Here is a 26894-nt window from a genome sequence, read left to right as displayed (position 1 = left end):
ACATTACAATAAGGGAAACACTTTATAAACTACAAAGCACCAGGGAAAATGAGGAGACTGGGGCAAACAGGACAGATGACTTGCCCAAGGTCACACAGTCAGTAGAAGACGAAGCCAAAAGTTGAACTCAAGTCTTTCCAACTCCACATGGGTCTTATGCTCTATTCACGAAGCCATGGATTGGATGACCTCTTTCCAACTCTGAAAGCTGAGATCCAATGAAACCATGATGAGCTAATGTAGCTGGGAAGTGTTGCCCTCCCAAGTTTCCTGAATCCCAGCCCAAGGCTCCTTGCTACCTCCTTCCTTACATCATCAATGCTAGGAATAAATTTAGCTTTCCACCTGACCTGACAGGAGAGGGACAGAGACAGGAGAGCTGGCGCTATGTGAGCATGAGATCCTCCAGCCTTGACCTTGTTCCCAAGAATCACCCCAGCAGACGGTGCTGCTGCCTTCTTTCCTCCCTCCCTCCTTTTCCCCTTTCCAGAAGCTGATTGCCTTCTCACATCTACCATAAATTTCCCTGAGTGAACTGGAGCAGCGCAAACAGAGGCATGTAACATGCATGTGCACCCATAATGGGTAACATCCTGAGCCATGCTCACATACAGAAACACACACATATTATGACCCAGCTAAGTCCCTTTCCTATATGACGTGCTGTGAGATACACAAGAGTACATTTAATAAAACTCATTTAATTAATAACAGTCATCCTGTGCACTGCCACCAAATTAATCTTTTCAACACACAGCTCAGAGTATACCACTCTATCAATAAATCTGTAAAATGGGATAAGGAGCCTCAATGGCTCCTCTTTGCCTATAAGATCACAACTAAATGCCTTGGTTAGGGCATTCAATGTCTTTCCCAGTTTGATTCCAATGTTCCTTCCCAACCTTGCCTTCCAATGCTCCCCAAACAGAACTCAATGCTCTGTCCCAGATATGTAATTCATTTGAGGCTGACACCACTGCTCAGCCAAATCTAGATCCCTCGTGTCTCCCAAACACACTTTGTACTTTCCCACCTCCTTTCCTTTGCTCATACTATTCTCTCAAATTGGAAAGCCTTCCTTTCATTCACCTACTCATTCTCCAAAATGAATGGTCTATGTTCTTCATGAAGCTTTCCCTAACCACCCCAGTTCACAGGGATGGCTCCTCCTCTAAGAGTTTCCAGTTCTTCTCGAGTCTTTCCCTATGCCTTTAGACAGAGAAAAATGCCTAAATGGAGATTTTTGCCCATATCTTGCTCTTTCCTCCTCCCCAGTCTTGTTCTTTCTAACTGTCAACTCAAAAATATTTTCCTGAGAAGACTTACTTGGGATCATCAGGGATATTATTCATCCATCCATCCATCCATTCAAAAAGCACATACTAAGTACCTACTATGCTCTCTTGGGGCAAACCAACTGTCTTTGCTAAGAAATGTCCAGTGTCTTTGCCAAGAAAATGCCATAGATAAAATCCATGAGGTCACATATAATCAGACCCAACTGAACAACAAATTTCTCTAACCTTAGAATATTAGATACTGGTGATATAGAGGTTTTTTTTTTAATTTTAATTCTATTTTCTAAGTGCTTATATTCTCTGGAAGTTAGAAATAGGAAGGGCAAAAAATTAATAAAGAGTGCTGGTTTTAAGACTCAAACAACCTGAATTTGATTTGGTCATAGGCAAATCCTTAACTTCTTTCTGCTTCCAATTTTCCATCTGTAAAATGAAGGGATTCAATTCAATAATCTCCCAGGTCCCTTCCAACTCTATCTGTGAACCAAACATGGAGCATTGTTTAGAACATTGGACTTGGAGAGAAGAACTTGAGTTCAAACCCAACTCTAGATATGACTCTAAATGTGACTGGCAAATCACCCAGCCTCTCTCAGTCTCAGTTTCCTCATCTGTAAAATGGAGTAATGATACCTACTTTACCATATTATTGTGAGGAATAAATGAAATAACATGTGATGTGCTTTGCAAAGTTTAAAAGGATATAAAAACATTAGCTCTTATCATTATAATGGCATGATGATCATCTGTACACAGAGAAGTAACTGAAATATATACCAAGTCAAATCAATGAGAGAGGAATGGGGAGAGTCAAGATAGACTTCAAGAAGGGAACAGTCCTAGAGTAGAACTTTTTAACGTTAGTGATTTTATGGGAGAGAAGGAAGGACAGAGGGTTCTGTAGTCATGGGGCAAAGACTTGCAGAGATGGAAGAATGAATGTCATTCATGACAACGAGCAGTGCAATTTGATTAGAACATGAGTGGGTAAAGAAGAGACAATAAACCTGGAAAGAGGGACTAGTCATAATATGAAGGTCTTTAAATGTCAGACAGAGTGTATCTTTTCATGAGTTTATATCTCTTCATGAGGTACTAGAGAGCCATGGCAGTTTCATGAGTAGGGGAATGACCCATCCAATGTGTCTTTATGTGGATTGAATGTCTCCTCTCAAGCAGTAACCTCAGGGGCAGCTGCTAAAATGTTCACACATTTGTCATGGCAGTAGAAATTTGTAAAGGATTGCCATAGATCAGAACCCCAGTTGAATCCCTCACTTTGAAGGTCTCAGTTTCCTCAAAGAATTAGAACTAAAGCAGAGAATCAGGGACCCACTGGCAAAGGGATTCCCCTTATTATAATGCAACTAAACTTCGCTGATCTGTAGATACCTTTGATCACCTCAGACTCTGAGCCTTGGGTTGAGAGAACTATCAGATCTCATCCCTAATTCTCAGGACCAGGTGCGAAGCTTCTCCCCCGCCATTGTTCTGGAGATCCTGGTCTGAACCTTTCTCCCCTTTACTGTCTCTCCTCTGTCAACAATGCTGAAGATTAGTGAATCATTTCCATGGCATTTGTTAATGAAGAATAAGAATGCTTGGACAAGAGACACTGTTGGCATTGTGAAGAGAGAAATGGCTACCAAACGAACAGGATCAGAGTTCAAGTCCTGCTCCCAACTCATTCTAGGTGCATGACCCTGAACAAGTCATTCCCCACTCAGTGCCAGAGCAATTCTATGTTATAGGTGAATTGTAGGTTCCCCATAAGGATTAAACAAAACCCAGTGCATTCCCCCCAAAAATGAGTATACAGAAATACTAACATTAAGAGTTGGGAGTAATTAAAATTGCATATCAAAAACTTCCTTTGATTAGATAACTAGTTAGATTGAGTTATTCATCTATCACATTCAGTTCTAGTTCCTTGAACAGTCTGAGTTCTATGATCCCCACTCTGGTATCACCGAGATCACCTCTTCTAAAAGACAATCGCCTTCTCTCCACCCCAACCCCTATGATGTGAAATCATCCCAGCGAAGTCATTCTGGGCACAGCCCTTACCTCTCATTTACAATATTAGCCTCACTCTTGGTCAGTTAAGAGGCTGCCAGGTCACTGAGAAAGTTTGGATGCTCCAACAACATAATAGTATCTCATCACTATTAATCAAATTTCTCAATTCATTCCCCATATTGCCCCAGCTATTCTAGTCTGCTTGGCATCTCCCACACAATGCTCTGTGGCACCAGTTATGACTGATACCTAGAACATTTTCCCTCCAAATCACTGACTCTTATAATCTTTTTGTTGTTGTTTTCAATCATGTCTGATTTTTTAAGACCCCATTTGTGAATTTCTTGACAAATCTCCAGTTCATTTTACATGTGAGGAAACTGAGGCAAATAGAGTTAAATGATTTGCCTAAGGTCACACAGCTATTAAGTGTTTAAGGTCATATTTGAACCCAGGAAGATGAGTCTTCCTGATTCCAGTCCTAGCACTCTGTCCACTGTACTACCTACCTAGCTGTCTTAATAATGTTGTTGCTGTCAAGTCATATCTAACACTGCATAAGTACATTTGGGGGGGGGGGGGTTGCAAGGCAAATGGGGTTAAGTGGCTTTCCCAAGGCCACACGGCTAGGTAATTATTAAGTGTCTCAGGCCGGATTTGAATTCAGGTACTCCTGACTCCAGGGCTGGTGCTCTATCCACTGTGCCACCTAGCTGCCCCCATTTGAGGTTTTCTTACCAAGGATAGTGGAGTGGTTTGTCATTTTCTTCTCCAGCTCATTTTACAGATGGGGAAACTGAGTTAAACAGGGTGAAGTGATTTGACCAGGGTCACTTAGCCAATAAGTGTCTAAGGTCAGATTTAAACCCAGGAAGATGAGTCTTCCTGACTCTGGGACCAGTACTCTATGCACCATGGGGTCATCTGGCCTTACAATCCTTGGCTTCCTTTAAGTCTCAATTCAAGCACCATTTCCTTCAGGAGATCTTTCCAGATCCTGCTGGTTTCCAGTGTCTTTCCCTCCAAAACAACCTACCACCTAGAACACCTAGCAAATTCATGTCTGGCAGTCCCCCAGTAAAACCAACCAGCTCCTCTTACAAGTACTCAGACTCACAAGGCTCAAAATACAGAAGTATTATTTTCAAAGGAATAGACCCAGAAAGAACTCCTATCTGAGTCCCTAAGCAAACAACAAAACTCTCAGCCTCCTCTTCACCCTCCGAGTCTACAGTGTGTACAGTCTTAATGACTTCTAGCATGACCCTGGGTGAGACTCCAAGAAAAAGGAGAAAGTCAGGGCTTTCTCTTTTATAATGGGGCATCTTTTCATGATCCCTTTGGACCACATTTCTCTTTCACTATCAGATTCCATTCTCTCTCCTCATAGCTCAGCTCCTTTTCTGACTTCCCTAAGATTGTCATTCCCTGACAGATGGTGCTTATCACCTTCCCCAAAGGACCAGTTCTCATGGGGAGGGGGGGGGAAGGAAACAGATGAAGTAACCACTCTAGAACTTCTATTTGCTGATTAATGTATTTATAGCTCAAAATATGCCTCTACACCCTTTATATACCTCCTTTTGTTGTATGATCATATCTCTGCAACTCCTATCTTCTCACACCTAGGGTAGTCAAGAGGCTACTGGAATATTCCCTTCTTCCCCCACTCAAATGAATCTCATTTTCAGCTCCAGGCCATATCATGTTGAATTAATTTCATTTGTTTCCTCTCTCTGTAAACTGTTAAGCTTTTGAAGGCTACTCCCACTCTCTCCTCATTTGGCTTTTCACACCCATCTTCCTCTGGGGCCACTGAACCAAGTTATACAAATAACCCTAGGACTGTTTCAGGGAAGATACTGGAAGGGGGGGGAGGGGCCAATTGTTCTCTGTGTAGTTGTTTGACCTGCTCGGAGGACAGAGATCTTGTTATTTTTCCTTCCTATCACCTACAACAAGAATCATTCAACCCAATTCATCCCAAAGAACCCTCGTTTTTATAGAAAAGTGATGCTTGCATTCACCTGGAAATGTTCTTCCAGAACCCAGAAAGATGCAGCCCTGGGACCATTTCTGGATAGGTGGGGAAACAGGTGGATAAAAGACCTCCCAACCTATGTCCCAACTCATTAAGGCAGCCACTGTAGGGCTAATTGAAGCCACAGATGACTCATGTATGGAGGCTGGTTGAGGAAGAGAAAAAAGAAGGGAGTTGAAGAGATAGTTGGTAGGAAAGCCGTGCAGAGAGACAGAAGGGTAGAGTAGAAAGGTTCAAAATCTAGAATATGATTGACTGAGCTTTGAATTGAGATTCTGATGTTTACTAGCTGCAAAATGGGGACCATTCTGCCCTCACAAGACTGCTGTGAAGAAACAACCTAGTGAACCTGAAAGGGACATAGATATGTTCAATGTTGTTATTGTAAGCCTTTGGTTTGAACTTTAGGTTATGGCCCTTAGAAATTTCCCAAAGTTTGGAGTGTGTCTGCCTGGAGTACCCTGAACTGGGGAGGAAAAGATGCCTCTCCTGTCCCAGACTGCCCAGTGCTACCATCAGCATCTTGGACCAGGGCCAGCTCTCTTCCACAGTCTTATCCATGGGCTGCAACAGGCCCCAATTTCTCATTCTTCTCTATGTTGTAAACCTGTCTTGTAAAAACCAAATTAAAGGCCTGGACATCTGCCACAAAAGGCTTCCTGGGCAACTCATTTCAGGGGCATGTGACTCAGGGAAACCAAAGGGGAATAAGGCAGAGAAAGAGAGAGAGAGAGAGAGACAGAGACAGAGAGACAGAGAGAGACAGACGCAGAGACAGACAGACACAGAGACACAGAGAGAAAGAGAGAAAGGGAATGAGGATGAGAAGGAGAGAGAAGAGGAGAGGAAAAGAAAGAAAAGAAGAGGGAGAGGGAGGAAGGAGAAAGACTGATGGCAATGGACAAATAGAAAGACACACACAGAGAGAGACAGAGACAGAGAGAGACATCAACATTCAACTGCTTTATAAATCTATTGATGCTATTTTATCACTTCCTGACATTCCTCTATAAAAGCCACTCAGCTACATTTACAAATTATAAAATTAGTTTTATGTCCAGGACCTAGCTAATGGCCCAGCTAAATCTCAGACGAAGAAAGGAGCATGATGGAAGGTGACATCTTATTCCTAAGACAACCTGTTTGGGGCAGGACAAATGGCTCATTGTCCAATGCCCACCATCCACACATGCCCTGCCTTCCTTTAAACTTCCTTTAAACTGATGGTTATCAGTTTAAAATTCATACTTTAGGGGAGGTTAGGTAGGGCAGTGGATAGAGTACTGGCCCTAGAGTCAGGAGTACCTGAGTTCAAATCCGGCCTCAGACACTTAATAATGACCTAGCTGTGTGGCCTTGGGCAAGCCACTTAACCCCATTGCCTTACAAAAACCTAAACAAAATAAAAAATAAAAAAAAAATAAAATTCATACTTTGTCCAGTCAGGTCCAACTTGCCAGCCCTTGGCTGGACAATTTGTTTCCCAAAAGGAAGTATAGAAGAGGCTTCTGGGGGTGGGGTATTTTTCTTCAGAATCCAAAACTTATAATCTGCTACCCACTGATTCTTGTCCTTTCAGTTTCACTGGGTCTCCTAACTAACAAACTACCCTTGCAGTCTTAAGACAATCCACCTTGCCTCATACCTCAGGGTCTTTTTTCATCTGGTCCTTGTTTGCCTGCCTGGATCCTCACCTCAACTGTAACACCTTCCCTGAATCCTGACCATTCCCATGTTTTTCCCTGTATTATGATCAGCTCTGCCAATCTCACTTTTGACCATAGTAGAAGACAAGCTTGTTGAGGTTAGAAAAAGTTCAATTTTTAATTTCATACCCCCATAAGGTAATAAGACCTAGAAGACAGAGGACAGACCTTGTAGCCAGGGACAACTAATTCAAGTTATAAGAATTAGGAAATTGTCTAAGTCACAGATAGAAAACCTTAGAGCATCTTCAGAAGTACTTACCATACCATGTGCTCCTCACCTAATTCACAGGTCTAGACAAAATAAATCCTAACAATATCTTATACATCATGGGTACTTAATACATTTTTAAAATTCAATTATATTGAAATGAATTGCATCTGAAGGCAACTAAGTTCCCCAGGCCTTTGAGAACCATCACAGACTCAATTTCCCATACTGGTCAGTGCCTTCTTGGCTCATTGATGGGGCCATGGTACCTATAAATAGGAAGAAGCAAACAAAAGCCTTGAAACTCTAGAAAGAGCAACAGAGAAAAGGAGGGTGGCAGCAGCAAGGGGCTAAAGATTTAATGCCTCAACAGGAGGTAGAAAGCAAGCAGGAATTTAATAGAGAAGGAATAAATAATTTGGGGTCAGAAGTTTTTTTTCACTTTGTTTTTTTTTCCTTTTTAAAAAAAAATCACTTGTAGAGTTAATACACCAGGAACCCGGTTGGGGTGAGAAGAAAAAAGAATAATCATCTCTAATTATTATTTTTACTTGTAATCATAGTAATCCCTCATGTTTGAATAATGCCTTTAGCTTTGCCAGTGCTCTTTCATCGCTATAATCTTATTCTTCTCCCCAAAGCACACACCTACCCAGAGGTGGGCTGGTCAGGTGTGGTTATCTCCATTTTCCAGATGAGGAGACTAAGAGCCAACCATGTTAAAAGAAACATAATGAAAGCAAGGTGAAAGCATAGTGGGAAATCATGGAGCAAACTCCAACCTGGAAGTCGGAAGACCAGTCAAGACCTTAAATCATCCATTGACTTGTTCAGCAACTCTAGGCAAGTTATTACTCTGACTCATTCCTGTCTTTCTTAAAAAAAAAAAAAAAGGGGTCCCTGAATTATCTATCTCCAGGGGTGGCAGTGAGGAAAAGTCTTTATCTAGCATAAATCACAGTGGAAATAAGTCTTGGTGATGATGATGATGAGGATGGTGGAGGTGGTGGTGGTGGTGGTGGTGGTGGTAGAACTGTGATAACTGTCCTTCCTAGAGAGCTTGAAAATTCACCACTTTACATAGATGATTTCCTTTAAGCCTCACAAAACTCCTAGGACACCAAGGGCACAGACATGTTTACCCCTTTAAAAATAAGGAAACTGAGACTACAGTGGTCCCTCAGATACACTAGGATACAAGAGAAAGAATGCTGATCAGAGGATAAGAAGATCTGGGTGTCAGTTCAGGTTTTGCTACTAATTTTCTTTATGATATTGAGGCCCTTCTCTGGGACTCAGTTTCTACCTCTGAATAAAATGAAGAGGATGAATTTGATGAATTATCAGGTTCCTTCCAGATCTAACATCCCATGATTCTAAGAGACCTTTTCTCTCTCCCCTACTTCCTTCTCAGTCTCATTCCTCTGACTTCACCCTTTCAGGACTCTGAGGAAGAAAACATCTACTGCCTACTACATGCTTCATTTTACAAATGAGGGAACTGCATAAGCTAACTGGTTTAAACAGGGACACACACACACACACACACACACACACACACACCTAGTAAGTATCTGAGTCTGGATTCAAACTCAGGTCTTCTTGGCTTTAGGTCCACCGTTACTTGAAAGGAGACTCTTTGGCAAAAAAATGAAGGATTATCTTCTAATCACAAACACAGATAGAGAAGAATCCACCTTCGGCTGCCTCTGTTCCCCCAAGTTCACACTTACCCAAGGTGGGCTGGTTAGGTGTGGTCATCTCCATTTTCCAGATGGAGACTGAGAGCCAGTCATGTTAAAAGAAACATAATGAAAGCAAGGTGAAAGGAGAGTGGGGAATTGTGGGGCAAGCTTCAAAATGGGAGTCAGAAGATGAGTCCAGACCCTAAATCATCCATTGACTAGACCTAAGAAATCGGTCATCTATAGTCTTTGTGCTTGGGGATCCTTGGGGAATGAAGGGAATTTTCTTTCATCCCTAATAGTGTTTATATTAAATCAAAGTGATTCGAACTGGAGAAATTGTCTTTTCTACAATAGTGAAAAGGGGAGGCAGCAGGGTGTAGTTGACAGGGCCCTAGATTTGGAATCAGGAAGATCTGTGTTCAAATCTTGCCTCAGATACTTAATAGCTATGTGGGCATAGATAAGTCAGAATTTTCTGTTCCTCAGTTTACCCCTCTGCAAAATGAGTGGATTGCATTTGATTGTCCTTTCAGCTCTAAAGCTATAATGCCATATCCTAGGGGAAGAAAAAATATTCACAAAGATATTCACATAGGATAGGAGAAAGGCCAAGTAGGATCCTGCAGCCTAAATTTTTACAAGGAAAGTCAGCTCAGGAAGGATGGGAAGCTATAGAGAATGAAATTCTGAAGACACAAATAGAAACAATTCCAGTGAAAAAGAAAAGGAAGAAGCTGTCTAAAGAGAGCGATGGGGTGACATGGGGAATTCATCAGCCAGTTTGGATTTAAAGAAGACATGTACAGGAGATGGGGGGTGGCTAGGAACAGGTTTGATACAGAAGCATGGTAAAATCTTGTAAGGACAGCATTGGGGGCACTAATGCTCAACGTAAACCCAGGCTGGCAATAAATGTTCAAGTCAACAATGAGGAGATTGTTTAGCTTTGTTGGAGGCAAGCAACAGATCAGAGAATGGATAAGGCTGCTGCTGAGGTGAATCAGGTGATGATAATACACAATGAAGAGAAGGCATAGCTCCTGAAAAAGAAACCTCTTCTATTGCTCCTGTTTTCTCGGCCATGGAGAGTCATTTTTGGATTGGAAGGGATAAAATACAAAATCGTTAACTAGGTGTTGTCAGGAAAAAATTAGAGGGTATCTAGCTACCCTCAATGGGATCGGGTTGGCAGACCCAGAAGAATTACCTCTTGGGGACAACAAAACGCACTACACGCTTCCTCTGATGCCAGATACTGAAAGAATCTTCAGGTATGATCAGAAAAACAATGACAACAGTCTTTGAAAATGTCTTTCAGTCAATCAACAAACATCTAGTAAGCTCTTAATTAATATCAAATGGAAGGGAACAATATGGGGCTGGGAGCAATGGTCACATATAAATGCATACAATGCAAATGGAAAGCAATCCCAGGAGTGAGACTCTAGAAGTAAAGGGACAGGAAATACTGACTACAGGAGGACTACTGAGTCCTGAAGGAAGCCCAGAAGGCAGAAGCAATTAGAAAGAACATTCCAGGTATAGGGGAAAGTCAATGACCAGCAAGACCAGCAAGAAGACCAGTGTCATTGGATGGTAGAGTGTGGAGAGAGAATTAACGTGTGTGGGAAGGGGCTCATGGAGGTGTTGCTAGACTGGAGAAAGGTAAAGGAATCGATCTTCAAAAAAGAAAAACCAGGAATGATTAAACTTTATACAAAACGAATTGGTATTGATTCCTGACAAAATTCTAGAGATATTTTCAAAGAGATGGTTTGTTAGTATTTCAAAAAAGAAACAATCGTCATGGAGAATCTGGTTTCATATACTTCCAGACTAGTCTCAGCTCTCTTTCAGTTCTTTTTTACACTTTATTTTTTTTCTTTAGATTTTGGCAAGGCAAATGGGGTTAAGTGGCTTGCCCAAGGCCACACAGCTAGGTCATTATTAAGTGTCTGAGACCGGATTTGAACCCAGGTACTCCTCACTCCAGGGCCGGTGCTTTATCCACTATACCACCTAGCCACCGTCTCTTTCAGTTCTTTTTAGAGGTAGACAGGATACAGAGAATCCTTAGATTTCAGTTAAGTATTTGACAAAATCTTCAATGCTCTTCTGATGAACGATGTGGTCTCAAAAGCAGTAAGATTAGGTAGATCAGGAATTGATTCAAAGACAGACTAGGTCTCCACTTGACTTCCCAGACCCAGAAACTCTCTCATATGCATTGCCTTCTTGTAGTAAAATAGAAGTTCCTTAAGGACATAAACTGCCTTGGGGTTTTTTTCCCCTCTTTTTCCTTTCTTTGTTTCTTTTCTTTTTTTGCATTTGTTTCTTCAGAGCTTAGAACAATGTCTGACTCTTCATATGTATTTAATAAACACTTTTTCATTCATTCATTCATTCTTCCAAAGAAGAGTCCTTAATGATTTGATGTAAGCTTGGAGGTTGACATTTTTTTAAAATCAATGACTGAGATGAAGGGATAGATTGCATGCTTATTACTTTTGCAGATGTAAAATCAGGAAGGATAGTTAACATGCTGGGTTCAGGATACAAAAAAATCTTGACAAGCTAAAAGGATGAACTAAATCCAATTTAATTTGAATTTTAATAGCGATGAATGTGAAATCTCCCTTTGCCCAGGAAGATAAAAAAAATCACATTTGGAGGTGGCTGGGTGGCACAGTGGATAGAGCACCGGCCCTGGAGTCTTGAGTTCAAATGTGACCTCAGACACTTAATAATGACCTAGCCGGGTGGCCTTGGGCAAGCCACTTAACCCCATTTGCTTTGCAAAAAAAAAAAAATCACATTCACAAGAAGAAAACTTTGGAGGCTTTAGTGAACTACAAACTCAATGGAAGTCAACCTTGTGATACATGAGGCAGCTGATTGGTGCTACAGGGAGAGCACTAGACTTAGAGTCAGAAAGACCTGAGTTCAAATCCCACCTCGGATACATATTAACTGTGTGACCCTGGGCAAGTCATTTAATCTTTGTGGGCCTCAGTTTCCTCATCTATAAAAGGAGAATAATAAAGGTACCTACCTCTCATGTTTGTTGTGGAGTTCAAATGGAATATTTTAAAGCATTTAGCAAAGTCCCTGGAACATGGTGATTCATAAATGTTTGTTTCCTTCCTTCTTGGAAGTTATAAGGTAGTGATAGAGCTAGGAACAATAAGTGAAGGCCAAGGAGATGCTTATTTCAACTTAAAGCAGAAGTGTTCTAATAAGTTTTCCAAAATTGGGAGAAAGTGAGTTCTCCATCATTAAAAGTCTTCAAGCAGAGACTTGGGGCTGATGTTGAAGAAATTCTCAAGCAGGTCTGGGTAGGACTAGATGGAATCTGAGATCATCTAACCCTGTGATTCTGTGACTATGGAAACAGTGCCTGGCTCATGTGGTTCCTATGATCATCACTCCATCCTTATTAGTTCAGGGAACAAGAAACTGGAAAGGCCTCTCTCTAATGGCAGCTTTCCCCTAATGATTGTAAACTTCTTCAAGGATCTCAGTGTTAGTGGTGATGCCAAAGAGGCAACATGTTAGAATGGAAAGGAGGTCTACCCTCTGCCACTTAACATTCTACGACTGGCCAAATCACTTAACCTCTCTGGGACTTAGATCCCTCCTCTATATAAAGGAATACATTACCTCTAAACTTTCTTCCTAACATTTAAAGTTTGATTCTAAAATTCTAGAGACAACCAAATTTTCCTTAAAAGGCCCAGTGGGATGGTCATTCCATAAATCAGTGGAAAAAAGGCAGGAAGGATCTGAACACCCTCACCCTCTTCCCCAACTGCAGCTTAATGACTATGTGAACTTTAATCTGCCCTAATTATTTTATATTTATTATGTATGCATATTCTATTAGTGACCCTGTGGTATAGTGCCTAGATGGGTGGATCTCAAAGTCAGGGAGAGCTGGATTCAATCTTCTAATACACATTGGCTATATCACCCTAGGCAAATCATCTACCTTAGTGACCTTGTAGGGAATTTCTGAAATGTTTCTATTTACTTCTCAAACTTGTGAAAAATATAAAGGAGTTGGATCCTCCTTTCTTTTTTTTTTTAGGTTTTTTTTTTTCCAAGGCAAACCGAGTTAAGTGGCTTACCCAAGGCCACATGGCTAGGTCATTATTAAGTGTCTGAGACCAAATTTGAACCCAAGTACTCCTGACTCCAGGGCTGGTGCTTTATCCACTATGCCACCTAGCCACCCCAGATCCTCCTTTCTTATTGCCAGTTTGGCTCAATTCACCTGGTACCAAGTATGTATGTTCTTGGCCTCCCTACTTAGTAATGAGTTGGAGTCTTTGGGTCCAAGTCAGCCATTATCTTTCCCAGGCAGATCACTTGCCCAATAGGGACAGTTCCTATCCATATCATGAGTAGACAACCCATAAATCCATACCCAATAGGAAGATCACCTTCTTTAAATGACAAATTGTTGGGTGATGAACATAACCACCTTCATCCAGTCAAGGCCAATTTTTCTAGTACTAAAGCATGCACATGGCCCCCCTACTTGGTGTTTCTGACTCTAAAACCCCTAATCACTGAGCTCCTGCCTCTTTTTCACTGGCTTTAACACTTCAGGGACTGTTCTACCACTCATGAATTGCTGTGGCTAAAAGACTCATCATCTGGTGGCTAATCTGCTGATGAGCTTCTCTGAATTTAGTTAGAATGGACCTTAGACAAAAGCTATTAAGGTTATTGATTTCGACCAAAATATCCTAGACTTTCCTTGAAAAAGGCAACTGCCCTCTAGGCAATGTGCAACTGGTTCCTTTTGTGTTAAAGAAAAAAGTTCTCAAAGCTTTTCATGAAAATATGTCTAGTATTTGAGAAATGGCAAATTAGCCTAAGAACTATTCTGTGTGTAGTATAAGGGGATCGGGAAGCCACAAATCAGCAGGTCCCTTCCTCCTCTTCTTCACATATCCAATCAGCAAAACTCTTTCTTCCATCCACTGGCCACTCTCTGGAGTCTCCATTTTCCTTGACTATTGGTAGAAGGACCATCAATACAAGCATTTTAAAGGAACCTGGTAAATGGTTTTCAGAAAGCATTAGCCCTGCCAACTTTTCATAGATGCTGCCCATAGTACCCAACCCTAGTCCACTCTGGCCCTAGTCTTCTCATTTCAGCAAATACATTCATACCAGACTTGGTCTCCCAAACCCCACAAACTGGAAAGATCATCATTTTAAAGCTGAAATGGACCTTTTAGACCAATCTCTTCCTTTTTCAAATATAATGGATTTCAGTTTTGTGCTGAATCAGGTTAACATTAGGTCTACCAGTATTACTTAGAATAGTTTATAGTGGTGGTATGGCGAATCCCTTATATAATCAAAGAACTCCTGTATCTAGGGCCATTAGGAACCATGTGTTGTGATACCAAATGCCATCATTTTGAATTCTTCAGAACTGTCACATTTTGGGGAGGGACATTAACAAATTAGAATATGTCTGGAGAATATATGCTTAAGAGAATCAGTGGAAGAAATTGGGAATGTTTGTCCTCTCTTCTTCAATCACACTGGCCTACTTCCCTTTCCCCACATATAATATTCCATATCTCACCTATATACCTCATCTCAAGCTGTTCTGCCAAGCCTGGAATATCTTCACTTCTCATCACAGTATCCTTTTCAAGGCCCAGCTTATGCCATGTCCTTCAAAATATCTTATTTACTTTCTCCCCAGTTGTTAGTGGTCCCCCTCTGAAGGGTCACTGTCTTTATTTTGTATTGAGCATAAGTTAATTTACCATGAACATCATGCATCTCCATAGTAGAATGTAAGCATCAGGAAGAGGGGACTATCTAATTTTGGTTTTGGCTTTCTGGGACAGGCACCTGGGATAGCACCGAGCACTAAGTAGGTTCTTTGCAAAAGCTTATAGAAGAATTAAGAAGAGAAAAGGGGAAGAGAAAAAAAAAAGAGATGTGGAACAAAGTGCCTGTATTCAAATATTTGAAGGGCTGCCTTAGGGGAAACAGCTGAGGCTTCTTCAACTCAGTCCCAGAGAGCAGAATTTGGAACAAGGGAAGGAAGTTTCAGAGAATGGGATTTCAGTTCCTAACATTTGTTCTTCCTAACAACTAAAGCTGCCCCAAAGTGAAGCAGGACAAGTTATAAGGTAGTGAGCTCCCCATTACTGGAAGTTCTTGATTTGAAGATGAATGGCCCTTTGGCAAGGGTCTATTTTGGTTCAAATTAGGCAAAAAAATCCTTTATTAAGTACCTGAAGTGCCGATCACTGTCCTAGTACTGAAGTTATCGACACAAATTTAAACATTTCCTGTCCTCTGGCAGCTTATGCTCTACTGTGAGGAAAAGACAGGAAGGAAGAGAATATGACTATGTATGTGTTCCCCCAGTCCAAAGCAACAAGCCTCATTGTCTGTTTATCCGTTACATTCCCAAACAGGCAAAGGAAGACAATTTTTAAAAAATACTAAATTAGAAAGGGAGGGCCAGTTTCCAGTGACAGAAGATCAAATGAAGAGACCAGGCCATCTCCTCCTACTCAGATTAGACAAGCTCCCCCCCCCCCCACCTGTTTGGAGAGGGGCCCCAGCAGCACTGCCCATGTGCTAAGATTCCCATGTTTATGACTTATGGCTTTAATCTCCCTGATAGAAGGCCTTTAAAGATTATTTCAGGGTTGAAAAACAATAATCCTAGGTAATGAATCACTACCTTAAGAAGCTGATAAGCAGCAGGGAGCCCTGGCAGAGACTGAAGGGCTGATTTAATTAAAGTCTCACAGATATTCTCAGAAACAAAATCCATTCTCCCCATCAAGGTGATAGAAGGGCCACAAGTTCCTTTAAACTAACTTACCTGCCTCGTGAATCTTCTCCTTCCTCCTAAGTAAATGGGTGAAGAAGGGGGAAGGGGCAGGCTGGGTCCTCCTTCATGTACTACTGGGAAAGCAGCAGTTTTCTTGTAAAACCCTGGTTTTAGCTCTGCCTGCCAAAATGGATGGGTGAGAGGCCAGGCTATGGGAGGGGAAGAGAAGCTTCATCTCATCTTGCCTAGAAAGGTGAAGGGAGGCAGACCTGGGACCTTGAAGGTATGTTCACATCAACACCATTTTTTAGGATCATAGATTTGGGTCTGGAACTGACCTTAAAAGTCATCTAGCCCAACCCCCTCATTATCCAAAGGAGGAAACTGAGGTCCCAGAAATGAAATGTCTTGCTCAAGTTCACACAGGCAATTAATGACAGAAGTAGAATTTGAACCCAGGTACCCTTGACTCCAAATCCCAGTGATGATGTTGGAGTCAGGGCCTGATACATTCATCTGGACAATTGCTTAGCCTCAAGAACCAGCCTCTGAGTGAAGAAGACCAAGGTGGGCTAGATGAGTCATATACCCTCCTTAGTGACCCTGGAAATTTTCTAAAACTTTAAATTCCAGAATAGGTGCTGGTCTACATTGTTAGAGAGTTGTCTCCTCACAGAGAGCTTGTTAAAGCAATGAAGACCACAGTTGTTGGCATATGGTAGGCCCTTAATACTCAGTGAGTGATTGACCCTGCATGAAAGAAGGCAACTAGAGTTGAGACATATAAGAGAGATCCTCTGAGAAATAAGGCTGGCTTCTTCAGCAGCCTTATTTCAAAAGCCCACCTGAACTCGTCCTGAAGTCAGCTCTGTCTGAAAGAGATGGGCCACATCCTCTCCTGGTGACCTCCAGGGAGAAACTGGCCATATTTGTGCATTATTGCTCCACCATGTTTTCCCTTCCATCACATTCACTGCATTTAGAGATGGAAAGGTCCTCCATTTTATAGATGAGGAGAACACTGACCTCCCTGAGATGAAAAGTTACTTGCTCCTGGTCATCCAGGTAAGGTGAGTCTCAAACTCAAGCCTCCAATTTCCCAATCCAGGGTTCTTTCTACTACTTCCCAATATATCCCATGTTTAGTCTCTTGGTTGGCTGAAGCCAGAAACCATAAGAATATTTCCCACCTCCATGACTTTGCATAGGTTTTTCCCAGCTCCTGAGGAGCAGTGATATACATCATCATTGAAAGGGACACCCTTTTCACCAGAGCTCCAACTATCCTTCAACAAACTCCCCTTCTTTCCTTTCCCCCTCTCTTTTCCATATTCTATCAGTCAAACTCATTCCTCTGTCCACTGGCCATTGTCTCAGGAGTTTCATTTTCCTTGACTACTGTTTAAAGGACAGTTAATTCAAATATCTTAAAAGAATCTGGCAAAGGGTCTTCAGAAAGCATTAGCCCTGCCAAGTTTGCATAGATTCTACCCATCCTCCCCAACTCTGGTCCACTCTAGCCCAATTCTGTTCCCCCATGTCAGCAAGCACACTCATTACTGCCCTGGCCCCAGAGCTGGACTCCCAAGCCCATCAAACTAGAAAGATCATGAACCTTAGAAGTCATCTAAGTTCAACATCTTCATTTTCCATAAGGTAAACTGAGGTCCAAGTGAAATGACTTGCTTAAGTGCATGAGTGTATGAGATAAGAGTGCTTTACCTGGAGTCAGGGGGAGACACCTTTCTGAATTGAAATCTAGCCTCAGATACTTACCAGTTATGAGACCCTGGAAAAGTCACTTTACTCTATCTCAGTTTCCTCATCTGTAAAATGAGCTGAAGAAGGAAATGCAAACCACTCCAGTATCTTTGCCAAGAAAACCCCAGATGGAATCACAAAGATTCAGGTTTGACTGACAACAGTTGAACAGCAAAAAGTTCACACAGGTTGCAAATAGTAGAACTGGGATTTGAAACATGGTTCTTTGACTCATTTCAGAGAGGAAATGCCTTGTTTTACCTACAGTGGGGTTTTGTATTCAACCCCCAGTCTGATTTCTGATTTCATGAGCTGTTTATTTTTCTATGGTCTTTCAAGTGATGCTACCAAATGCCTTCAAAGACTTTCTTTTTGAGAATAAACTCTCTTCTTTTTCTCACTCTCTTCTCTCACTCTCTCTCTCAGTCTCTCTCTCTCTCTCTCTCTCTCTCTCTCTCTCTCTCTCTCTCTCTCTTCCTCTACCTCCTTTTGTCCGTCCCTCCCCCTCTCCCCTGTATTCCCCCATCTAGAATGAGCTGGGGGATAGGAAGACAGGAGAAGGGTGTCTGACTGGCATGTCTTCTCATAAGGAAAAGTCATTTTCCATCTCATTAGATGCCCCTTCATCTGCTTAGCAAGCAGCAATTCCTAATTCTATGCTGTGCCTGGATCTGTCTAGAGATGTCAAAACCCATAGCATCATGAGCTAGATTCCCAGGGGTCTTGAGAGTCAGAAATTTCTTTAGGGGATGAGGAGGAATCATGACTCTTATGGTAGCATGGCCAATGTTGGGATGATTGAGAAGAGAGATCCTGATGGTATCAGAGCAGGGACCCAATGGGGAAGACTAGAAAGAATGTTGAACTTGGGAGTCAGCAGACCCACTTAAATCATTAATTCTCTGTGTAAAAATAGTGCCCCTGCTGTTCCCAGTCTGTTTTCTCCTTTGTAAATAAGATTGCCTCCATGGCCATTTCTCCCCCATAGTGTGTTATTTCTCATTTGACTATAAGCTCCTTGAGGTACTAGCATTGATCTTGTTCTTAGTACAAGAATGAATGAGAGGGTTGCCTCAGGTGAAGTGGAAAGAACTAAATTTGGAGATAGAGACCTGATTTCAAATCTACCCTATATGACCTTGGACAAGGAATTTCAGCTCTCTCTCTTCCAGTGTTTAGCAAAGTATCTGTCACATGGTGTTTCATCATGTTTAATGACTCTGGACCTCAGCTTCTTCACTGATAAAATGAAAGGGGTTAGATAAAATGATTTCTAAACTCTTCTCGTTCTAAATCCAATGAAATGAATGGTCTCTGTCATCTCTGAAGTTTGATTGAGAGAGGGAGGGAAAGGAGGGAAAGAAGACAAGATCATATTGAAACAAGGAGAAGAGGTGAATTCAGTATCTGAAGGGAAAAGTGCTTACCCAATGCCCATTCCCCAAATGCCCTGTGGGAACATTGTGATTGCCCTGGGGGCAACCACTATCACATTTCCACCCTAGTTACACCCCCATTTCCTACTCCTTTATTGATGCTTTCCCAGTAAGAGCAAAACTGAATAGAGACCTAAAGGGCAAGTGATCTCCATCCTTCAAGGATGCCCAGAGTATCTGAGAATGTAAGAGTTGAGTGTCTGGGTTCAGTGCGGCCACTGCCACTACAATGGGGAGCTTTAAGGGAAGATGGGCAGGGCAGATATTGTCTGTGAACAGAATAGGCAAATGCCTGCTCAATTATCTCCCCTCCAAAAAACATTGCTCTAATTTTGCTAAATTCCTACCATTTCTATTCATTCATTCTTTTGAGTTTAATATTTTATCCCCTCCAGAGTAACCTTTTTAAAATGATAAATTTTTCTTTTTTAAAAAATCATAGATATTGAGCTGAAAAAGGGCCCCAAAAGTCATCCATTTTACAAATGAGGAAACCGAGGTCAGAAAACCTTAGTGACTTGCCCAAGATCACATGACTAGTAGTCATCAGAGGAAGAATTTTAACCTAGGACATGGTTCCAAAGCTTGCACCATAGTACAACTGTGCCTCTTCTTTTTCATTACTAATCTCTCTGGAGGAAAGGGACGTGTCAGTCTGTCACAGGGTAGTGTAAACAAACTAAGCTCATAAACTCAAAGACCTAGAATGTTAGACCCGGAGGGGACCTCAGGGACCATCTTTTCCAAATCCTTTATCTTCCAGGGGAGGACAAAGTGGACCAAGGTCACAGAGTAAGAGAGTGGCAGATTTAAGATGAGACCTGAGGGCCCACTTGGGTCACCAACTGCTCTCTCCACTACCCTGTGCTTTGGAAAAGGCTTTCCGCAGCCCTTGGGGAAAGTGCCATTCAGAATCAAGGATACACTGATAGATGAGACTGGAAGGAAGGAAAGGCAAATATCTCCTCTTTAGGGCTTTCCTGAGCTGTGAAAGAAAAAAAAATTCCAATTGAGAAGAGACCCTTCTTTAGGACCCCTTGTAAAACAGGCAATCAGATTCATACCTTATTCTGGAACTAAGGGAAATAAAACAAGGAATTCTCTGGAGATACAAAGCCCTGAGAATATTAAGAAGTTCTGGAGGAACTGGCATTGGAAAAGAGAGGAGACCTGCAGAAACTGATTACAGGATTATAAGGAAGTTCCGAGTAATTGTTAAAATTGTTGGGAAGTCATTCTTCATAGAATCTTCCTGCATACTCTCCCACTTTCTCCCTCTTTTTCTCCAAGCTCTTTTCAACTCCATATTGCCATTACTTCTAGAAAAGGCATATCAATATGTCTGGTTCTATTCAGCATTCCAGTGACATTCCAGACCAAACAACCCCTCCCAAGCCATACTCCCTCTAGTCTCCTCCAATTAGAATATAATGACTTGAGGGGGAAACCTATCTTTTTTGTATTTGTATCTCTCCACCCCCCCACCCCATGCTTAGAACAGTCCTCATTTATTCATTCTTGGAGAGATGGAGTGAATCTAAAAGACTGAATTGTGGGAAAGGAAGAAGAGGTAGGTCCAGAGATAGGGAAAGTATTGGGGAGATGTGTAAAATCACTTTCTCCTAGTGGCTCATTTCTAAAACTTTCACAATCACTCCCTAGAGTATGAAAGGGATGAGCCAGGGGACACTCTGGGCAGCCTGGCCCGGTCCAGTCCATTTCCTGCTTGTGTCATCTATGAAGGTTAGTATAGGACACCTAAGATAAAATAAAACATCAAGGGTAGAACTCTAAATCAGTAAATTCCTGTCGAGGGTATTAACAATTTGGACAAGTGGCCAATAAGAAGGCATTTGGGTCTCATAAAACCTTACAGAGGAATCTCGCTGTCAGTCTTAGAATCAGTCTGCTAAATCTAGATAATCTTTTTATTTTACAGATTGGGAAACTAAGGTGGAAGAAGGAAAGGATGTTTATCCAAAGTCATGCAGCAAGAGAGTTCTGGAACAATCTGGAAATCAATGAATTATCTTGATACCTCTTTGATCAGGTCCTATCCTCTTCTAAGGGAAGTCCAAGTTAATGTCAAACCCTTCTGCAGGAGTTTAGAAACCACCCATCTTTCAGCACCACAGAGAGCAACCTTAGAGAGCTTGGTGCCATCTTGGGGTCAACACAGGAATTGCAGGTGGTCTCAGTAAAACTGAGACAAGAAGGATCCAGGGCAAAAATCAGGACTCTTTCTCAGGGTCCACAGAATAGTCTGGAATGTTCTGTTAAAAAAAAAAAGGAAAAATAAAAGGTCCATGAACAGAGGGAGGAACTGCACAGGAAACTCAAGGTCCCACAATCAAATAATATGAAAAGGAAAATAATACTGAAAGATTACTAACTATAAAAAAACATTTCATAGCCTCCTTGAAGAGATCCACGAAAACTAACAAGTATTTAATCTGAACATCCACACAGGAATAAGAAAATAGGTGAAGAATGTCTATTTACCAGATTATGATATTAATTGTTAAACCATGGATCTTGTTAATTAGTGTGCATATTTTGGCCAAGGAGTACAAATGAACAATTATTTGGGCCAAAAAAGTCACTTGCCTTTAGGAAACTTCAAAGTCCTGTTATGTTCCCATGTTCCTTCCAGAAACAAAGGTCCATCTTTTTTAATACCAATATTCTACAGGTGATGTTGATTGGCTGTAAGACATGGAATATGACAGTGTTATCAGAAATAAAAATGAAAGTCACGGAGAGGATAATGGAAAGGGACATGGTGGATGTGAGTGAGTTGAGTCATCTAACCAATGAGGAACTGGGAAGAAGAATCAGAGTGACAGATGTCCTCAAAGAAGTGTTTGTCCTAGGGCAACTAAGTGGCACAGTGGATAGAACACTGTCCCTAGAGCCAGGAGGACCTGAGTTCAAATCCAGAACCAGACATTTGATATGACCTTGGGTAAATTACTTAACCTCATTACCCCACCTGAAAAAAAAAAGCCCATGTCAGGAAAACAGACTGGTCATGGCAAGAGTGAGGGCTGATAGGTGGCTAGTCTAAGAGCTCATTCTAATCTTCACCTAATCAAGAGAAATCAATGAAAGCCTCTGGTATTTTAGATAGACCCCCCCCATGTCAAACTTATGGGAGATCATGGACAAGCACCACATTGGATGGGCAGTCATGGATACTGCCATGATCTAACTACATTGAAGATAAAGTCCAAATTGATGAGGTTACAGATTCATTTGGGTACCTTGAATGAAGTGATTTTTTTCACAACTAGCTTGTGATGTGGGTACTAAAAAGATTACTATTTCCATTTTTCAGCCAAGGAAATTGAGGCTAGAGAGGCTTATATGACCCCAGTGCCATACAGTTAGGGAACATTAATACTAGAATGTGAACCCAGGATCAGGATGGAATGCAAGGATGGATGCCCAGGATTCAATTCTTGATCCTACTGTCCTTGACTTCTCATGGAGGAGAAGTAACTTATCTAAAATCACACAGCTAGGAAATGGTAGAGTCAACATTAGAAGTCACGTCTTTGAACCACCATCCCTCCCAAAAGGGGCTGCAATGGAACCACAAAGACAAAAATAACCCACCCTCAAGAAGCAAAGAGTCTACTGGGAGAGGGAACAGCATGCATTAAAATAAACATGATAGAGGGAAGCCAAGGAGAGAGAACATTAACTAAGACATCGTCATGTTCTTCACCCAAAACACCTTCTAGTATTCTTCCTCAGGAACTAAGCAAACCCTTCAAGGCCCAACTCAAGCTCACCCCTTCTGGAGAAGTCTCCCCAAATGTCTGACCCTCTCTCCTTTGAACTTTGCTCCAAGGCCTGGAGGTGACCCACAGATCTCAGACCCAGGGCAAGATCTTCACTTCATAATTTCTCCTGTTCTTGCTAATGTACCTATGGAGAAATAGATGACCTGGGTAGAAATCATAAATATTGTCTTTTAAATAATTGAACTGAGTTGTGATTTCCTCTGCACTGAAAGCTCTTGGAGACACAAATGGATCTGTCTTTTCAGAACCCCCCGGGACACACATTCTCTGGCTAAACATTCTGGTAGTTGGCTGCACATTCCCATGATATAATAGGCATGGGAAAACCCCAGCAAGGTTGCCCACCAAGTGAGCCCTATGGGATCTTCTCCATCCTTCCTGTTCTACTTAAACTCAGGATTTATCCTTCTGCAAGGAAGCATGGGGTAAAGGAACATGTACAACAGCTTGCAATTAGCAAACCCAATTCTAACCTGTCCTTCCTCTTAGTCCATATTTGAAATCAGTCAAGTTACCTCTTTGGCCCTTGGTTCCCCCATCTGTACAATGAAGCAGACACAGAAGACAGAGCATTAAACTTGTGATCAGGAAGACCTGGGTTCCAATCCTGTATCAGACACTGCTGGCTTTGGGATTCTGGGTCAATTACTTAACCTCATTCTGTCTTAGTTTTCTCATCTGTAAAATAAGAATAATAATAATAGCGAATTCTGAAGTTTGTTGTGAGATTAAATGATTAATAAATTATAATGCACTTAACGTGGTATCTGACACACAGAAAGAGCTAATATTGTTATAACTATGATCCTGGTGTCTGATGATTAGGAACAGAATTGGGAACAGTAGAACAGAGGTAGGAGGACTTTTTGGAGAAAGCACCAAGGTCTGAATGCAGGAGACTGGGGTGACCCTCCCCCTTTCGCCCATCTATGACCTGCCCTCCTGGAGACTCCTCAGGGGAGTAAGTCCCCCACCATTCCCCAGGGTAAGAATCCTCCCCTACAGCCATATAATGCCCAAACTCTGGTCTTCACCACCTTAGACTGGAGCCAGACCTAAGACAAAAAAGCAGCCCCACATCCTCCCCCTAACCTTTACTACCCAGTCTCTCTTCCCAAAAGTGTTCATTGTGATCATATTGGGAAGGGATAACCAGCTAAGCATGATTGTTAAACCACTGTTGTCTCCCTTCCTCCTTCCTATGATATGCCACATCCTCTGTGCTCTATTATTAAATAAAATATGCAAAAGAACTGACCCTATTGAAGGTATGACAGATGAAAACTCCGGGTTTATTTTTACATGCATATCTGTTGTCTTCCCTTATAGAATGTAATCTCCTTGAGGGCAGGAATTGTTTCATCTTATTTTCTCTCTCTTTCCCCAACACATAATGCAGTGCCTAACACATTATAGGCACTTAATAAACACTTGTCCCAGATCAATCAATTATGGGGGGGGGGAGGGAAGAGGATGAGAATATTTCAAACATGAGCCAGGTCCCCCAGTTATTTCAGCAAAAGCATTTTAGGATACACTCCCAAACGAAGACTGTTACTGACAGTATGATATTAGGAGTCTGGAGATTCACTCCCTCCACCCCTCTCCCAAAAAATCCTTTCTTGCCAGCTATTTATTAATGCTCTTAATTCTACCATTAGAGCTTCATTCCTTTTGGGTCAAGGTTTCACCATCTGTTGAAATGGGCCCCCACCAGGAACCTATTAAGCCTTCAGTCACTGACATCTAAGTCATCAGTCACTGACACCTTAGTGGAACCTAGCTCATGGGAACCTTTCCAGTGGCAGCTGGTTGAGGGAGCCTACGTGATCATAGGAAGGAGGTGGGAGAGAGATGATGGAATGGGTTGGGAAGGGAGGGGTGCAAGGACAAGGGAGAGGGAAATGGAAAGGGAAATGAAAGGCACCAAAGAACAGCTTCACAGTTTTTCGAAGATATAGTGGAAGGGCAGGAAGGTAGCACCTCCCCTTTACCACCCCCACCCCAGTGCTTAGGGAAGGTACAAAGAACATTAGGTCCAGAAACTCAAGTCTCTTACCATCAATTAGCCTCTCCGCCCTCTAAGGGTCCCTTCATTGTTGCCACAAAAGAGAAGAGGGAGTAGTTGGGGGAAGGGGCTACTTTCTTATGTGTCTTGGAGCCAGACCTAAGGCAAAAGAGACACTCTTAGAAGCACTTAGAGATATCCCTAGCACACAATCCAGTCTCTTGAAAAGACACCTGGAGTCAGCTAAATCTTTGTCTTCTTGTACAGGGGAAGGGGGAATAAGACCTTCTACCACTTGTGACCTCTTCTGAGTCATGGACTTCAGGATTCATATTCCTCATTCTCTAAGTAAGATTCTAGAGGAATTAAAAAGAAGAGATTTGCCCAAGATCACATGGGTAATGATCAACAGAAATGGAATTTGAACTCAGACCTTCTAAAAAGTTCTAGAACAAGTGAGGCTATGGCATGCTTTCAGATCTAGAGCCAGTCCTTCTCTGAGACAAATCTGAAACTCCCCCTCACTACTTGTCTAACTTCACGAGGTGACATTATTGATTATTCACTTGTCCATCATTAGCACTGGAGCAGCTAGTTGGGGCAGTGGATAGAGCACCAGCCCTGGAGTCCAGAGGATCTGGGTTCAAATCCAGTCTCAGACACTTGACACTTACTAACTTTGTGACCTTGGGCAAGCCACTTAACCTTGATTGCTTCACATCCAGGGCTGTCTCCAGTCATCCTGATCCATATCTGACACTGGAGGAGAAAGTGAAGCTGGTGACTTAGCACAGCTCCCCCCACTCAAAACCATTTCACTTGCTTGTCATGGGATCACAAACCTGATGCTATACTCTTCTTTGAGAACAAAGGACAAGCATTAATAAATGAATGGAGTCCCAGTGCTAAAGACTGCCTTTCCCCTGAAGCTGGTATCTAGTTGAAAGGCTGTTTGTTGCCCATGAAAATCCAACTATAAATCAATGATTTTAGTTAACTATCTTTCCTTCTCTGGGGTTCAGTTTCCTTGTTTGTAAAATGAGAGGGTTAGTTTGTAGATTATCCCTAGGATCCCTTTCATCTCTAACACCTTAGAACAGACAGAGGAGGAATTAGCATGGGGTTGTGTTCCCCATGCCAAGACCCCCAAGGTAGTGGTCATCCCTTAGACAGCAGCACCCACCCCACTCCATGCCAACATCCCCAAGGTAAGGGTCATCCTTTAGATACCAATACCTATTCACGTCATGCCAACACCTCCAAGGAGATGGTCATCCCTTAGATACCAACACCCACCCCATCCTAGATGGGTTGTCTGAATTGATCCTAGGTGCCTGAACCTCTCGTTCAAGTTCCAATGACACTGAACTCCATTTTGCTCTCTGCTTCAGTTTTCTCACATGTAAAATGAAGATAATGATACAAACTATAATCTCCTTGCAGAGTCAATATGAGGTTAACAATATTTTTGGAGTTGGAAAGAATATTAGGCACTATCTAGCTAATTCTTGCTTTACAGAGGGGACAGTTGAGGACACCCAAAATAATCATAGAATAATAAATTATCAAAAATCATGTTTCCTGATATTATTTCCCACCCATTGCACTCTCGCTTCCTAAACAGAGAGAGAGAGAGAGAGAGAGAGAGAGAGAGAGAGAGAGAGAGAGAGAAACTGAATGCCAGATTAGACACATAATTACTATCTGGTTACCCTGAGTGGAGTGGATCATTTCACCTCGGACTCCTCTTCATCGTGAGGAAGCTGGACTGGGTGACCTCTGAGCTTCGGGAGGAAGTGTTTTGAAGAGCCGAGTATCCTAGGAATGAGGGCAGTTATTATTTCTGCTATGACAGGACACAGGTTGGGGGGGGGCAGCTCCTGCCTCACTCACTCATTCCTCCAAATAATCCTGGCATCAGACACATCCTCATCCCCAGCCTCCGGTCCTGGGTTTTTGAAAGGAGATTTCAACTCCTTGCCAACCCAAGAGAGAAAGAAAGTGGTCTAAGGGAAAGCAATTTTCCCAGCCAGTAATTTTCTCCTTTCTCTTCTTTATGGGGCAGGTATTTGTGTTTGATTTGAATGGGAGTTGTCA

General features: G+C 42.0%; 1 long non-coding RNA gene across 1 annotated transcript; it reads right to left on the bottom strand.

Moving 5' to 3' along the window:
* Positions 1 to 21593: 21593 nt before the first annotated feature.
* On the bottom strand, positions 21594 to 26616 carry LOC141523100 (uncharacterized). Its single transcript, XR_012478323.1, has 5 exons — positions 26510 to 26616; positions 24849 to 24956; positions 23305 to 23467; positions 22778 to 22913; positions 21594 to 21686 (listed from the first exon to the last, which is right to left on the bottom strand). It is a non-coding gene; the product is annotated as an uncharacterized LOC141523100 (long non-coding RNA).
* Between the last annotated feature and the right edge of the window lie 278 nt (positions 26617 to 26894).

This window comes from Macrotis lagotis, chromosome 4, assembly GCF_037893015.1.
Source record: "Macrotis lagotis isolate mMagLag1 chromosome 4, bilby.v1.9.chrom.fasta, whole genome shotgun sequence".
Classification (NCBI taxonomy): domain Eukaryota; kingdom Metazoa; phylum Chordata; class Mammalia; order Peramelemorphia; family Peramelidae; genus Macrotis; species Macrotis lagotis.
The sequence above is the reverse complement of the archived record's forward strand: the minus strand, read 5'-3'. Positions and strand labels throughout refer to the sequence as shown.